Below are 18,573 nucleotides of genomic sequence, written 5' to 3'. Positions count from 1 at the left end.
GACTCCTTCAGAGTTCAAAAAACTACATCGTCATTCTACAGACCTAGGGCCCAAACAGTGGCAGAATATCGTCCTAGTTATCTAATGCTGCTATAGCAGAAATACCACAAGTGGATGGCTTTAACAAAGAGAAATTTATTTCTTCACAGTAAAGCAGGCTGAAAATTCAAATTCAGGGCATCAGCTCCAGAGGAAGACCTTCTCTCTCTGTTGGCCTTCTCATCAGTCTTCCCCTGGACTAGGAGCTTCTCTGCACAGGAACCTTGGGTCCAAAGGACGCACTCTGGTCCCGGCACTGCTTTCTTGGCGGTTTAAGGTCCCCCATCTCTCTGCTCGCTTCTTTCTTCTATGTCTCAAGAGATTGCCTCAAGACACAATCCAATCTTGTAGATTGAGTCCTGCCTCACTAATACAACTACTGCCCATCCTCCTTCATTAACATCATAGAGGCAGGATTTACAACATATAGAATAATTGCATAATACCCGGAGTCATGGCCCAGCCAAAATGATACACACATTTTTTTTTGGGGGGGGGGACATAATTCAATCCACGACAGCCATAAACAAGACAGCATCAGTTTGTCATGAACTCTCCAATTTATGTGTGGAGCTGGTAAAATCCTGAAAAATCTAAGTGGTCTTCTTAGGCCTTCTCATGGGTCAATAATTAAGTACACTCATTCAAACACTTTATGATTTGCATGAGACCTTGACTCAGTTATGAATGAGCACTTGTGACAATTTAGTTAGTACTTTACTGGCATGAGACTTGTTTAGTGGTTAAGGGCTGAGGCAAAGTACGTGTGTGTATAATTCTGTTTTGTATTGTGTTTTTCTGAGAGAGAATGCAGAAGAGTAGAAATGGCAGAAAATGGGAAGAACACATGGTGCCTAGCTAAGCCATATTAATTTATGTGTAAGTTTTATAAGCTTCATCTGTCTGTCAGTTTATCTCACTGTGGTGACTTGCATGTTGCAATGACGATGGAAGACACCTAGAACCCAGTGCCGTCCAGTCGATTCCGACTCATAGCGACCCTATAGGACAGAGTAGAACTGCTCCATAGAGTTTCCAAGGAGTGCCGCTACCACCAATATTTCAAATGCCAACAATGTCACAATGGTGGATAGGTTTCAGCAGAGCTTTCAGACTAAGACAGACTAGAAAGAAAGGCCTGGAGATCTACTTTCAAGAATCAACCAATGAAAACCTTATGACAGAAACAAAGCATTATCTGATATATTGCTGGAAGGTGAGCCCCTCAGGTTGGAAGACACTCAAAATATGATTGGATTGAGGAAGAGATGCCTCCTTAAAGTAGAGTAACCCTTAATGACAAAGATAGAGCACAGCCCTCAGGACCTTCATTTAATGATATGGCATGACTCAAAATGAAAAGTAACAGATGTTAACATTCATTAGTATGTTGAACAAATAATTGGAAAAATCAGATTATATAAAAAAAGAAGTAGGCATCAGGATTGAAGGAAGATTCATTAACCTGTGATATGCAGATAGCACCAACTTTGCTCGCCAAAAATGAAGATGACTTGAAGCACTTACTGATGAAAGTCAAAGACTACAGCCTTCAGTGTGGATTACATCTGAACATGAAGAAAACAAAAATTCTCACAACTGGACCAATAAACAACATATTGATAAATGAAAAAGAAATTGAAGTTGTCATTCATTTCTTTCTACTGGGATCAATAATTAGTGTCCATGGAAGCAGCAGCAAGAAATCAAATGACATATTGCACTGGGAAAACCTGTTCAAAAGACCTCTTAAAAGTTTTAAAAAGTAAAGGTGTCACTTTGATGACTAAGGTGCACCTGACACAAGTCATGGTCTTTTCAATTGCCTCATATGCATGCAAAAGCTGGACAATGAAAAAGGAAGACAGAAGAAGAACTGATGCATTTGAATTGTGATGTTGACAAAGAATGTTGAATACTCAGAGACGGCCAAAAGAATGACCAAATCAGAAAAACAACTAGAATGCTGCTTAGCAGCAGAGATGACGAGACTTCAGCTTACTTGCTTTGGACACATCATCAGGAAAGACCAATAGCTAGAACAGGTCATCCTGTTTGGTAAAGTAGGGGGTCAGCAGTAGCAAGGAAAATCCACAATGAGAAGGACTGACACTATAGTTACAATGGACTCAAACATACCAAGAATCATGAAGGTGACACGGAACTGAGCAGTGTTTCACTGTTATACGTAAGGTCACCATCAGTCAGAGCTCACTTTGATGGCAACAACAACAGCCACAAGCTTTATAAACAGAGGGGCTCCAGCAACTGCTGAAGAAGTTTTTTTGTTTTGTTTTGTTTTAAGATTCTGTACGATATGTGACCACAAGTAGCACCAATTTTTTCCCAGATACCTACACAGAATGGGAAAAATGGGATAGTGTCCCTACTTCTTCACAGAACACAACATGGCTTGGTATGATGAAGACTATAGGTAGTTATATGACGTACCAAGTACGCCCAAGTCAGCTGGAATTTATACCTGTCGTTTCAGTATAATTATCAACAGCATTCTCTTTTACTCTCAAAAGTATCTTCTTTTGGATAGTAAACTATATGAATACCCTTGTCATAGAAAATTAATAAAATCTTGACAGGTTGAGCTTTGAGATCTTGGATATATTATAATTCTCAGTATGAACATGAAAATTCTCAAGGAGTAGCACTGATAACAGTGATTATGGAAAAGGACAACCCTCAGGGTCTTCATGAACTGTGTACAAAAATACAAACCAGCTAGAGTAGAAGGCAATGAGGTGATTGTAAACGCCTGGGTGATGCTCCTAAATATTCCAAAAGTGCCTAGGAATTTTATACAAGCCTAAGGTCATTATAATTGCAATTGCAGGATTGAGTATTTTCTTCAGTTCTTTCAGCTTGAGAAATAACGAGCATGCTCCCCCTTTTTTGTTTTCTAACTTCAGGTCTTTGCACATGTCGTAATACTTTGTCTTCTCGAGCTGCCCCTTGAAATCTGTTCAATTCTTTTACTTCATCATTTCTTCCTTTCACTTTAACTACTTGATGATCAAGAGCAATTTTCAGAGTCTCTTCAGACATCCATTTTGGTCTTTACTTTCTTTCCCGTCTTTTTAATGACCTCTTGCTTTCTTCATGGGTGATGTCCTTGATGTCATTTCAGAACTCATCTGGTCTTCGGTCATTAGTGTTCAATGAGTCAAATCTATTCTTGAGCTGGTCTCTAAATTCAAGTGGGATAAACGCAAAGTTGTACCTTGGCTCTTGTGGATTCGTTCTAATTTTCTTCAGCTTCCACTGGAGCTGGCATATAGCAACTGATGGCCTATCCCAGCATATAGCAACTGATGATATTGAGCTTTTCTGTTATCTCTTTCCACAGATGTAGTTGGTTTGATTCCTGTGTATTCCATCTGATGAAGTCCTAGCTTATAGTTATCATTCATGTTGTTTAAAAAAAAATGTGTTTTCAGTGAAGAAGTCCCTGGTCTTTTCAATACCATTTGTTCTTCAACATCATTTCTATCACCAAGGACATACTTCCCTACTACTGATCCTTCTTTCTTTCCACCTTTCCCATTCCAATCACCAGTAATTTTCAATACAACCTGATTGTATGTTTGATCAATTCAGACCGCAGAATTTGGTAAAAATCTTAAGTTTCTTCACCATTAATCTTAGCAGTGGTGCTTAAATTTGAATAACACTCTTATTAACTGGTCTTCCTTACAGGCATATGGATATTATCCTATCACTGACAGGATTGTACTTCAGGGTGGATCTTGAAATGTTCTTTTTGATGATGAATGAACAATGCAGGAAGAAAATAGAAGAAATACGCAGTCACTGTACCAAAAAGAATTGGTTAACATTCAACCATGTCAGCAGGTAGCATATAAGCAAGAGCCTATAGTATTGAAGGAAGAAGTCCAAGCTTCACTGAAGACATTGGTGAAAAACAAGTCTCCAGGAATTGACAGAATACCAAATGAGATGTTTCAACAAACGGATGCAGCACTGGAAGTGCTCACTCATCTACGCCAAAGAATTTGGAAGACAGCTACCTGGCCGACCAACTGGAAGAGATCCATATTTTTCTATTTCAAAGAAATGTGATCCAACAGAATGTGGAAATTATCAAACAATATCATTAATATCACACACAAGTACAATTTCGCTGAAGATCATTCAAAAGGAATCGCAGCAGTACATCGACCGAGAACTGCCAGAAATTCAAGCTGGATTCAGAAGAGGACATGGAACCATGGATATCATTGCTGATGCCAGACGGATCCTGGCCTAGAACAGAGAATACCAGAAAGATGTTTAACTGGGTTTTATTGACTATGCTAAGGCATTCGACTGTGTGGGTCATAACAAATTATGAATAACATTACGAAGAATGGAGATTCCAGAGCACTTAATTGTGCTCATGAGGAACCTGTATGTGGATCAAAAGGCAGTCATTCAAACAGAACAAGGGGATACTGTGTGATTAAACTCAGGAAAGGTGTGGGTCAAGGCTGTATCCTTTCACGATACTTAGTCAATCTGTATGCTGAACAAATAATTCGAGAAGCTGCACTATATGAAGAATGTGGCATCAGGATTGGAAGAAGACTCTTTAACAACCTGCATTATGCAGATGACACAGCCTTGTTTGCTGAAAGTGAAGAGGACTTGAAGCACTTATTGATAAAGATCAAAGACCACAGCCTTCAGTATGGATTACACCTCAACATAAAGAAAACAAAAACCCTTACAACTGGACCAATAAGCAAAATCATGATAAACGGAGAAAAGATTGAAGATGTCAAGGATTTCATTTTACTTGGATCCACAATCAACACCCATGGAAGCAGTAGTCAAGAAATCAAATGTTGCATTGCATTGGACAAATCTGCTCCAAAAGATCTCCTTGAAGTGTTAAAAAGCAAAAATGTCACTTTAAGGACTAAGGTGCGCCTGCCTCAAGCCATGGTGTTTTCAATTGCCTCATACCTGAAGGAAAGCTGGACAATGAATAAGGAAGATCAAAGAAGAATTGATGCCTTTGAAACTATGGTCTTGGAGAAGAATATTGAATATACCATGGACTGCCAAAAGAAGGAACAAATCTGTCTTGGAAGAACTACAGCCAGAACACTCCTTAGAATAAAGAATGGCGTGAATATGCCTCACGTACTTTGGACATGTTATCAGGAGGAACCAGTCCTGGAGAAGGACTTCATGCTTGGTAAAGTAGAAGGTCAGTGAAAAAAAGGAGGACCCTCAATGTAATGGCTGCAACAGTGGGCTCAAACATAGCAACAATTGAGAGGATGGCGAAGGACCAGGCATTGTTTCCTTCTGTTGTACACAGGGTCGCTATGAGTTGGAACTGACTCAATGGCACCTAACAAATACGTCATTACTGGAGTCCATAGGTGGTGCAAGTGGTTAATCCATTCAGCAGCTAACCAAAAGGTTGGAGGTTCCAGTCCAACCAGAGGTATCTCGAAAGAAAGGCCCGGTGATCTACTTCTGAAAAATCAGCCATTGAAAACCTGATACACACAGGGTTGCCACGAGCTGAAACTGACCCCACAGCAACTAGTATTTTGTTCTTCAGGTCATTACTATGTAGCAGATGATGGCTGATATAAGTTATATTAGTGGTACCCCAGTGACTAGTAAGGGCTAGGAAAATCAGCCTATGGACATAGCCACAAAATAATTCATTAAAAGAAAAAGATCACTGTGCTTTGGGTATAAAATGACATAAAAACTTCCCATCACTTCAATCAAAAACATAGTGTATCATCTATCTGATGTACAATATACATACACACTTACGAAAACTCATCTGCCTAATTTTAATGTCATTAACCAAGTATTTAAACAATTAGTAGGCATTGCTCAGTTTCCTATTTCGTCTTATAAAACAAACCCCTAGACAACATAATTTGCTAGTTCTAGAATAACTATAAGGTAGGTAGTCTTAGTTTCTTAGGCCTTCCATAACAAAATACTTCAAAAGTGGGCGGTTTTAAAGAACAGAAATTTATTTTCTCACAGTTCTGGAGGCTGGAGGTCCAAATTCAGGACATCAAATCGATAGGACTGCGTTCTCTCTGCTGCCTCTAGGGGAAGACCATGCCTTGTCATAGTCCTGGCCATTTCTTGGCATTCCTACTCCTGTATGTCTTCGCTAACTGATATTATTTGCAAAGAAAAATCCTATTTTCCTCAGATAAGATCACACTCACCAGTGTATGGGTTGGGACTTCAACATTTCTTTTGTGGGGACACGATCCAATCCATAATGTAAGTACACACTCAGCTGCAATCTAGAAGAGCAGCTACCACAGATTTTTAGCCCAGGAGTGGTGTACTAAAAAGAGGGTTGGAGATATATTTCTCTGGCAACAATCAGGCAGGATTGGTTTGAAAGGAAGAAACAGATATTACAGGAAAAGAATTGTGAGGTTATTGCCCTAGCAAAAGGGTTAAAAGATAGGTAGTTTACTAGGTTGTCCCTGGCAGTGAAAAGGAAGAGACAAGTATTTCCAAGGAAGGAATTATGAGATTTAGTTTTCATTCTATACGAGGCATTGAGGAGATGAGAGAAATGCAATATCTGTTTGCCACGTGCCAACTGTGTACCTTGGAACAAATCACAACCACCCTAGGCCTCAGTTCCTTCACGCATCCAGTGAAGAAGATTGGCTAGAATAGCATTGTCCAGTAGTGATATAATGCAAGCCACTAATGTAATTTTAAATTTTCCAGAAACCACACTGAAAAAAGGTAAACAGAAATAGACAAAATTAATTATCATAACATATTTATTTAATCCAATTTATCAAAAGTAACTGTCAATTAGGTATGAAAGCAATATTTTAAAAATTATTAACAAGATATTTACTTTTTCTGTACTAAGTCTTTGACATCTGATATATACTTTACACTTAGCCTATACATTTTTTTGTGATAAAGTGTGTATCACAAAAAAAGATTGTTATTTCAACCCATCTTAAGTATACAATTTGGAGACATTAATTACATTCACCATGTTGTACAACCATCACTATTGTTATTTTCAAAAAAAAAGTTATCCTAAAACAGAAACTCAGCACCCCTTAAGCAATAACTTCCTGTTTCTCCTTACCCCCTATCCCCTAGTAACCACTCATAAACTTGTCTTTCTGCATTTTCTGGTCTAGATACTCCATGTAAGTGGAATCATACAGTATTGCCCATTTTTCTGTTAATAGCTAGTCCTATTGGGTGCTAAGTGGTATCTCATTGTGGTTTTGATTTGCAGGACAAGGTAGAACTGCCCCATAGGGTTTCCAAGGAGCAGCTGGTGGACTTGAACTGCCAACCTTTTAGTTAAAAACCAAGCTCTTAACCACTGTGCCACCAGGGCTCCTAATGACTAATGAATTTGAGCATATTTTCATGTGCTTGCTGGCCATTTGTATATCTTCTTTGGAGAAATATCTATGTAAATCCTTTGTCTATTTTTTAATTGAGTTGTTTGCCTTTTTGTTTTTGAGTTGTATAAGCTCCTTAATGGTCTGTATATTAAATCTTTACCAGATATATGGTTCTGGAATATTTTCTCCCGTTCTGTAAGTTGCTTCTTCGCTTTCTTGATAAAATCCTTCAGTGCACAGAAGTTTTTCATTTCAATGAAGTCCATGTGACCTATTTTAATTTTTGTTCCTCATGCTTTTGGTGTCATATCTAAGAACCCACTGTCATATCAGGCTTCTTTTAAAACTACCCCCATTACCATCAAGTCAATTCTCACTCATAGCGACCCTATATGACAGAGGAGAACCACCCTGTAGGGTTTTCAACGCCCTGAATCTTTATGGAAGCAGACTGCCACATCTTTCTCCTGCAGAGCGGCTGGTGGGTTAGAACTGCCCAACTTTTTGATTAGCAGCTGAGCCCTTAACCACTGCACCATCAGGGCTCCTTTTTTCTTTTAAAACTACTTCGTTTTAAATATTTTTCCAAGTATTAGGGCTCGTTTTTAAAATCAGATATTGACAGACTACATGATAATATTGAATTTTTATTATACACTTACTGAAAACACATATAATACAAAGTTTCAGTAAATTCAGCAACACTTTAAATTTGTTATAAAGTTCTATAATAGCTACATAAATTTTAACATAAAATGAAAACATATATATGTGCCAATATAATATGTATTCTGTTTCCCAAAATAAGCAAAAATAAATAAGTGAATCTTGGTGCGCTTATGGATTTGCAGACCCTTTGACATAAAACTAAGCCCCTAGTGGTCCATGGTCTACAGGTTAGAACCAATACTTCAAAAGTTATACAGCTCTTTATTTGTATATTCTTCTATATTTGAAGAATATAACAACTTCAGAACTATAAATTTTAAATTTGTGTTGTCACAATATACCACAATAACTCTGAAGTGTTGTGGATATTGATGATGAAAATAGTCATGTGACTGCTCTGACAAAGATCACAATACAGGGTCCTGGACAGAGCTGGAGAAAAATGTAGAACAAGCTTCTAATTCAAAAAGAAAGACCAGACTTGCTGGCCTGACAGAGACTGGAGAAGCCCTGAGGGTATGGCCCTCGGACACCCTCTCAGCTCAGTAATGAGGTCCCTCCTGAGGTTCACCCTTCAGCCAAAGACTGAACAGACCCATGAAACAATACAAGACTAAAGGGGTGCACCTGCCCTGGGGCAGAGACTAGAAGGCAGGAGGGAACAGGAAAACTGATAATAGGGAATCCACGGCTGACAATGGAAAGTGTTGACATGTTGTGGGGTTGTTAACCAATGTCATAAAACAATGTGTGTACTAACTGTTTGATGAGAAACTAGTTTGTTCTGTAAACATTCATCTAAAGTACAATAAAAAGAAAATAATCATGTGAGCTTGCAATAGCTGTGTACCTAGAGCTTATCTAAGTTCTCTCTCACCCATTGTTGATTTTGTCTCAGTAAGGGTTTTTTTTTTTTTTTTTTTTTTTAGGTGTAATTAGGATCACTGACTCTAAACAATTTAGTTGTACCTTGTGCGACTTCATAAGCACACATTCAGCACCTACAGTGTTTAAATTCCAGGCACAAAAGAAGCAGCTAAAAATGAACTACAAAGCAATCCTTCACTCAAAAGCTATTCTCCATCACCGAGACATTTTCAAATAAAAGAAGAAACTCTGTCCAGGAAAGTAGAAAAGAGAGGATGAACAGAAGAATAGTGTGCACCTTGCTGGGAGGGGCAAAGCAAGTAAGAAGGTAACAGGGAGGCACTTGATAGAAAAATTGAGGTTTCGAGCAGAGAAGATCCATTTTCACAGTTTCCTAATTGGTGACCCCAATACTTGTGTAACTCTGCTGTAAAAGGCCTCTTTAAAGTGTTGAAAAGCAAAGATGTCACTTTGAACACTAAGGTACACCTGACCCAAGCCATGATATTTTCAGTCTCCTCATATGCATGTGAAAGCTGAACAATGAATGAAGAAGACCGAAGAAATATTGATGCCTTTGAATTACGGTGCTGGAGAAGAATATTGAATATACCATGGACTGCTAGAAGAATGAACAAGACTATCCTGGGAGAAGTACAGTCAGAGTGCTCCTTGGCAGCAAGAATGACGAGGCTTCATCTTGCATATTTTGGTCATTTTATCAGGAGGGACCAGTTCCTGGAGAAGGACATCATGCTTGGTAAGGTAAGTTCATCAAAAAAGAGGAAGACCCTCAGCAAGATAGATTGACACAGTGGCACCAACAGTGGGCTCAACCATAGCAACAATTGTGAGGATGGCGCATGACTGGGCAGTGTTTCCTCCTGTTGTACATAGGGTTTCTGTGAGTCAGAACTGGCCTGATGTCACCTAACAACAACAATATTAAGAATTCATCTTAAAAGTTGCTTTCTTAAAAATTCCAGAGCTACAGGGGTAAAACTGAAGTTCAGCATTCTCAGCTGTCAAAAGAGTTTTCTGTGCGTTGTCTCACAGGGCTACACTCTTCCAGAAGCTAAAGGTGACATAAAGTGTAATTACCAGGTAGCTGATAACTTCTGCCTCCTGACTTTGTATTATGGATACTTTATGGATGATATTTTAATTAACTGCATAGGTTAGTTGGCAGAAGCAGAAATTGTTCTAGGAATCTCGATTCTATAGTCATTTGATAATCTTTCTATTTCTAAGACACAGGTTCTCAGAATTATATATGGCCCTGATTCACTCCAGCTCTTCTGGCAGAGATGGGACTGTAAATCTCAGGCCTGGATTCCAGAATTAGGAAAACAATTGACTTTCTCCACCTAAGCGCATGGTAAATGAGACAATGCTAATGAGTATTTAATGATTTTTTTTAAAATATATTACACTGAGATTATATAACTCTGAAAGGAATTGGTATAACGCTTTTGCCTGTATTACATTTTGCAAACTAGTAATTAAAAAACATTTATCTTACCATATTCCTATAACAAAATTTTTTTCATTTAAAATATTTGTGTATTTATGTTTTGTTTTCCCAGTTGTTAGGTCCTAGAGCATATGATTCTGACTCATAGTACAAGAAAAAAGACTCATACCACAGAGCTATGCAATACTAGGTACATACAGATATGATTTATTCTTGGCTAATTGAAGATTTTAATCAAAGAAAATATGAACTCTATTGGTTACACTTGACACAGAATGCAATAATATTTTTTAATTTCATTTCATTTAAAAAATGGGGTAATATCTGTTGCAATTTACTCTTCAGTTGCTAAACACTTTTCAACTCCCACCTAGGCTGTTTTACTATTTTTCATGTGTCCAAGGTAGCACTGAAATGAAATAGTAGAACTGGAACTGAACCCAGTGCGACTTTTTTTTTTTTTTTTTTTTGCACATAGGTGTATCACTGAGAATACTGCTTAAGCATAAGTAGGCACTCACTAAATACTGTGGAAAGCAGGTAAACCAGCCAGAAGAGGAAGGGAACAAGGGGAGGAAGGGAATGAAGGACGGAAGGGAAAGAGGGAAGGAGGGAGGAAGAAAGAGGGCTGAAATTATCATTAAAATATCAGTTCCATTAGTTTCATTCTCAGTGTGAAAACATCCAGCTTGTTTATGCCATTTAAGTCGTGGGTGGCATAAGCCTGCCCGTTGCTTCCTGAGTGGATCTAGATAAATAGAAACCACCAGTCTTTAAAGAAACAAGTGGCATCCTCTTAACTAAACGCACTTTTTAAATGCCCATATGAACCAATTAAAATATGAATTGGTTCCAACTTCGAAAAGCTTTTTTCTTAGACAATAAACTAGCAACACGGAGGCCAAAGCCCAAGCTAGCCCTCTACCTCATGCCATGCCAAGCGTGATGCTGGCTGTGGATAAATGTTAAATAACACTGTAACCCTTTTACTTCCCCAAACTAGGCTTTGATTTATCTTATTGCAGGTCTTGAGCATCTGGGATTTTCCCAAATGAACTAAAATTCCACCATCAGTAAAACCACTGCTCATTACCTGTGTTAATTTCATCTCTTTCTCTGCATTCAATAACCCCATCTGTTGCAATTCCAGCTGTGAAGAGGGAGAGGAGCAAGCGACTGAGCAGACCTAATGCAGAGACACGGTGGGGTAGCAATAACTCGAGCACAGAGAAAAGGGGAATGTGTAGCTCACAGTGGACATGGCTAGATCCATCTAAAATAACCAGGCAAAATGGGGTCCTAGAGTTAATCACTCCAATTTGTTTTCATCTCCAGTCATTATTTTCAAAGTTCATATCATAAAGCTTCAAAACTCCCAGGATAATTTACTGATAAATTTATTTTATATTTATAAAACTTTGGTAAAACTTCAATTAAATCCTGCTTAATAAAAGCAGACTGTGCATCAAAGGGCATATGACCTAATTCTCAGCAGATCTGCCAGACCCATAAAAAAAAAAAAAACCCATACACATCAAATTTCTGAATATGGATTTGTGGAACGTTAAACAAATGAAAGGCATAATAGATCATATGGTAGACGGTAAAGAAATGTTAGTTTCCTTTCTGCCCCTTGAAGGGAACAGCCAAGCATGGTCCAGCTCATTTGTGTTCTGTGACAAAGTTCTTCAGCAATTCCATTGGCAGGAGGAGCCACACCTGGCTCCTACATTCCTGTTCCCTGTGGCCTTCTGAGGGGCTTCCTGAGGCTCGGGAAGCTACAACAGCTGAGTAGAGAATGCGTTTTCTTCCTAATTAGAATGATAAACAAGTCTGTAGTGATCAGGATGACACTTCAGCAATCTCAATTAATATCTGATAGACAAAGATGTGGTTAGTTTCCAACTTGCCCCTGCCCTAAAGGGGAGGGCTGTGTGTGTAAATGAAGTGAGTGCTCTTGTAAGTTCTGCTCCCCTCTTAGGACAGCCTCGCTCTTTCTCTTCTCTCTCTCTCTCTCTCTCTCTCCCTTTACCAGGCAGCATCATCTCTTGAGCAGGACTAGAGTCAGGTAGACATTGATATTTAAAACTGATTAACTCTTAACAAGCAACATTTTCAAGAGTGTGGCCAGAAAGACCCAAGCGAAAAGAAGTATGACAAGGTTGTCCTCCGTGTAGATTTGCCAGATAAACTATAGGACGTGCAGTTAACTTTGAACTTCAAGTAAACAGTAAATAATTTTTTTGAGAATAAGTGTGCCCCGAATATTTCATGGGATGTATTTGGGTTTTTTTTATTTATACTAAAAATTGTATTGTTTATCTAAAGTTCAAATTTAACTGGGTGTCTTATATTTCTATTTGCTGAATCTGACAATCCTACTTCAGAGCCCCTATCTTGTTCTTCTCCTCTCCTTCCAGCTCCTTTCTCACTGAAACCTGGTCTTAGTTTAATGCAGTTTAATTCAACAAACAGGGATGAGATCTCTGGGGCCAGGCCCTGGAGGTATAAAGACAGTAGGACAAGGAACCCTGCTTCCCAGAAGCTCACAGCCTAGTGAATAGGAGTGTGAAGAGGAGGGGAGGGTACCCAAACCAGCCTGGGTGGTGATGGCAGTCGAGGAAGACATCATGGAGGATGTAAGACCAAACTGAGCCAAGGCAAGTGAACATTATACAGAAGAAAAATTAGCTGAGAGAGAGAGAAGGATAAGGGAGGAGATTTCCAAGCAAAAGGAACATAATGAGTAAAGGCACAGAGGCATGAAAACCCATGCATGTTTAAAAAAAAAAAAAAAACCAAACCCAGTGCCGTCGAGTCGATTCTAACTCATAGCGCCTGGTGGATTTGAACTGCTGACCCTTTGGTTAACAGCCATAGCACTTAACCACTATGCCACCAGGGTTTCCATGCATGTTATAGGGATTACAAATTACAAATTACTGGAGTGTGAACTATGGGATAGACAGTAGCAGTGATGAGGGAATTAGGGGCAGATCATGGCCATGTGTGCCAAGATAAGGGGTTTGTTGCTTCCGAGCTCTTGAAAGGTTTTAAGCAGGAGACTCAATTTGCTTTTTAAACAAATCCCTTTTGACAGCATTGTCACATACACTTGTGAGGAGGCATAAAATTGAAGGCAGAATTACTTCTTAAGTAGCTAGAACAGGCTGCAGGTGACAAGGAACCGAGTTAGGGTTATGGTGAGAGGGAGGGAAATGATTTGGACAGATTTGATAAATATTTATAAGAGAAAAAATACCAGGATTTGGTGACTGATTTGATATGGTGGGGAGAAGAGGAGGGATTCAGGATTACTACATGGTTTCTCCTTGGATAACTAGACTGGTCACAAAATTTCAAACTCAATGGGGGCAGGTTGTTGAGGGAAGTATAAGGATGGTGGGGAAGTTGTAAGTTTCATTTGGAAAAGATAATTATTTTATTTTTTCCCTTTTTTTAAAAATGTACTTTAGATGAAGGTTTACAGAGCAAACTAGTTTTTCATTAAACAATTAATACGCATATTGTTTCGTGATATTGATTGCCAACCCCACAACATGTCAACATCCTTCCTTTCTCCGCCTTTGACAGCTTTCCTACCTCCTCCTGCCTTTTCATCTTTGCCCCTGGGCTGGTGTGCCCATTTAGTCTCCTTTTGTTTTATGGGCCTGTCTACTCTTTGGCTGAAGGGTGAACCTCAGGAGTGACTTCATTACTGAGCTAAAAGGGTGTTGGGGGCCATACTCTCGGGGTTTATCCAGTTTCCATTAGACCAGTCAGTCTGGTCTTTTTATCTGTAAGTTAGAATTTTGTTCTACATTTTTCTTCAGCTCTGTCTGGGATCCTCTATTGTGATCCCTGTCAGAGCAGTCAGTGGTGGAAGCCAAGCACCCTCTACTTGTGCTGGACTCAGTCTGGTGGAGGCTCTAGTACTTGTGATCCACTAGTCCTTTGGACTAATCTTTCCCTTGTGCCTTTTCTTTTCTTCATTTTCCCTTGCTCCAGACTGGGTGAAACCAGTAGAATATCTTAGATGGACACTCACAAGATTTGAAGACCCTAGATGCTATTCACCAAAGTAGGATGTAGAACATTTTCTTTATAAACTATGTGTCTTGGTCATCTAGTGTTGTCATAACAGAAATACCACAAGTGGATGGCTTTAACAAAGAGAAATTTATTTCTTCACAGTAAAGTAAGCTAAAAGTCCAAACTCAGGGCAAGGCTTTCTCTTTCTGTCGGCCTTCTCATCTATCTTCCCCCAGACTAGGAGCTTCTCTGCTTAGGGACCCCAGGTCCAAAGGATACACTCTACTCCCAGTGTTTCTTTCTTGGTGGTATGAGGTCCCCCTGTCTGCTCACTTCCCTTTCCTTTTTATCCATTGAGAGATAAAAGGTGGTGCAGGCCACAGTCCAGGGAAATTCCCTTTACATTGGATCAGGGATGTGACTTGGGCAAGGGCGGTGTTACAATCCCACACTAATCTTCTTTAACGTAAAATTACAATCACAAAATGGAGGACAACCACACAATACTGGGAGTCATGGCCTAACTAAGTCGACACATATTTTGGGGGAACACAGTTCAATTTATGACACTATGTTATGCAAATTGAGCTAGATGTTCTCAGAGACCATCGTCCTCAAACACACATCCCAGTAATTTTGTCCCTCAGGGAGTTTGCATGTGTCTATAGAGCTTTCCATTACCTTGCCTTGGACAAGTTGTGCTGGCCTCCCCAGTATTACGTACTGTCTTACCCTTCACCAAACTTATCACTTATCTATTGTCTACTTAGTGCTTTTCCCTCCCCAGCCCTCCCTTCCCTCATAACAATCAAAGATTTTTTGTGTGTGTGTGTCTAAACCTTTTCTTGAATTCTTATAGTATTGGTCTCATACAATATTTGTCCTTTTGTGATTGATTGACATATTTCACTCAGCATAATATGCCTAGATTCAGCTATGTCGTGAGACGCTTCGCAGGTTCATCGCTGTTCTTTATCACTGCATAATATTCCATTGTGTGTATATATCATAGTTTTTTTATTCATTCATCCGTCGGTGGACAACTAAGTTGTTTATATCTTTTTTCTATTGTGACCAATGCTGTAATGAACATGGATCTGCATATGTCTATTTGTGTGATGGCTCTTATTTCTCTAGGATATATTCCTAAGAGTGAGACTGCTGGATCCTATGGTATTGCCATTTCTAGGGTTTTCCAAAACTGTTGTACCATTTTGCATTCCCACCAGCAGTGCGTGAGAGTTCCAATCTCCCCACAGCCTGGAGAAGATAATATTTTAAGTGTTCATGGGAAATTCCTATGGAAATGCCCAGTAATTATTTAAACATACGAGTCTGCGGCTCAGGAAAAAAAGGTTAGAAATAAAGATGTGGTAGTTATCAACACAAAAAAATTGTACTTACCAATTAAGATTATGTTTGCTTCAATACAATAGAAAATCAAAAATAAAAGTGGTTGAAACAGATTAAAATTTTTTTCTCTAGATCCAGAGGTAGGAAGTTCAGGGTTGGTATGGTGGCTTCAAACTGTTATCAGGAACTGAGACTCCTATTTTTCTGCATCATCATCCTCAGTGCATAGCTTCCATCTTCCAGGTCAATTCCTTGTCCAATGCAGCTCTTCAAAATCCATCCATCACATCTGCATTCCAGGGGGAAAGGACACAAGAAGGCACTTCCCAGCTCCAGGTCCCCGTAGGAGCCTTCTCCTAAATCTCACATAATACTTCTGCTTGCAACTCCTTAGACAAATGGCTCCACCTAGATATGATAGAAACTGGGAACTGTTATCTTTTATCTGGGCCCATTAATTGCGTGTATAAAACTGGATTTTGCTACTAAGGAAGAGGAGTGAGTAGGTACTGGTTAGACAAAGAGCAACCTTAGTTACGTCATGAGATTAAGAAAGAACTTGAAGAATAAAGACATAGTTGGTCAAGACAGACCTAAGGGGAATAATTCTATTTAAGGGACAAAAGGGAAGACCCAGGCAAAAGGGAAGGGACTGAGATTGGAAAATAGTAAAGACTGGGGAAGAGCCCAGGGAAGGATTCACCTTTTCCACAATTTTCCAAACAGAGATTTCTTCAGTAAGCCTTCTATGTTGTCAGTTGCCACCAAGTCAGTTCCAACTGTTGGCAGCCCCACTTGTGCAGAGTAAAATTCCTCCATAGAGTTTTCAAGGCTCTAACCTATCAGAAGCAGATCGCCAGGCCTGTCCTCCAAGATGCCTCTGGGTGGGTTCAAATGGCCAACCTTCCCATTAGTAGCTGAGTGCTTAACCATTTATGCTACCTAGGGGACCCACAAGAAACCCGGGTGGTGTAGTGGTTAAGAGCTATGGCTGCTAACTACTCTGTCCTATAGGGTCGCTATGAGTCAGAATTGACTCGACGGCAACAGGTTTGATTTGGTTTTTGGTTTAGGGACCCATAAGTCTTCTGTAGCAGAATCCATATTATATTCTCAAGAATTGAACCTATGTTTCTGTTGGGCTTTTTCTTATTTATTGTTCACATTTCCAGCTTTAGTTTTTGTATTACTCACTTCCTTATGCTTGATGTCTGTGGTCAGTCAGTTTCTTCTAAATAGGCACCTTGGAAACCTCATTAGCTCCTTCAAGCCATCAAAATATGCTGGAGCAGCAACTGACTAGATAGTATTTTCGCTTTCAGGTAGTGAAATAACTTAGTTCTACGGCTCATTCAAAAGTGTTAGGTTAATGAGAATGTTAAAAGTAACAATAAATGTCATGTTGGAATGCTTAGCACAGAGCAGAAACAATTTTATACTGATATCCCTCAATAAAATAAATAGTGTTCATTACTGCAAGTTGTCTTTAAAGCAAAACTCTGATATCAAAACCATATTTTTCTCATTCATGTGCACTTCCTATGGGTGAAAAAAAATAAAAACAACTCCAAAACATAAAACACAACTATATTTTTTTATACTCCACAGTCAAGTTTCCCCTCCACTGATGGTAATGAGGAAATGAAGGAAAGAGGAACAGATATCATTAGTCATAGTATACATGCTTGTACTTTCTAGACAGAAAAAAAGAAATTAGCAAGACTGTCAATGAAAGATAAAAACTAAAAACCGAAACCAGTTGCCATCGAGCCAATTCCAACTCATGGTGACCCAATGTGTACAGAGTAGAACTGTACCCCATGGGGTTTTCAAGGCCTTGATCTTTCAGAAGCAGATCACCAGGCCTTATGTTGTGAGACACCTCCAAGGGGGTCCTAAATGCGAACCTTTAGGTTAGTAGCTGAGTGCTTAACCAATTATACCACCTAGGGACTCCTAATGAAAAGCAAACTGGAGCTTAATATAGGCCAGAAAGGGGAATAAATGCTCGGTAACATTGGTCCCCACCAAAAGCCAGCATGTGTAAATTTCCCAAATATGGTAACATTCCTTACACAGTCATTTCTCTATTATCTAGCATTGTTAAGGAATAGTGACTTCTAGCTAATCAAATATCCTAGAAAAAAAAATAAATTTTTTTTCAAATATCCTAGCTATTAATAAAACCTTAGGCATCTTTAGTATGTTAATTGGCAAACTGTTTTGAATGCAATAATGCAACTAATTCTCTTAAATTTCCTGAAGTTACTAGAGAGAGGATATTATATAATCCCAGTTTACAGATGGAAAAACAGCTTCAGAGAGGCTATCCTCACCTCTGAGATGAAAGGGGTAAAATTGAATTTTTTTCTCCAAAGTTTATATAAGGCTGTGAGAACTACACAGATGTTGAGGAATAACCTTAGAACTCAGGGCTTGGGTTTCCCAGATTTGGGTTCCTTCAGAACAACACAACAACACTTAAAATGCATAGTTCACGTGGATTGCCAATATTCAAAAAATCAGTAAAATACATTCAGCACCACAAGTATACTAAAGCACAATTTTACCTTCTAGCATGATTAGAAAGCAAGCGAATGTGTTACAGTTCCTCAGAAACATCACTGTGAGGATCAGTTACACTTGTCGGTGCATGTAGAACACCAATACATAATGCTCTGATTAAGGCTGTCTCCGGAAACAGAGAGCACATTATTTTTTATCTTCTCATTTGGATAC

The sequence above is a fragment of the Elephas maximus genome, chromosome 5, assembly GCF_024166365.1.
Source record: "Elephas maximus indicus isolate mEleMax1 chromosome 5, mEleMax1 primary haplotype, whole genome shotgun sequence".
NCBI classification, from domain to species: Eukaryota; Metazoa; Chordata; class Mammalia; order Proboscidea; family Elephantidae; genus Elephas; species Elephas maximus.
Note: the sequence above shows the minus strand (reverse complement) of the source record.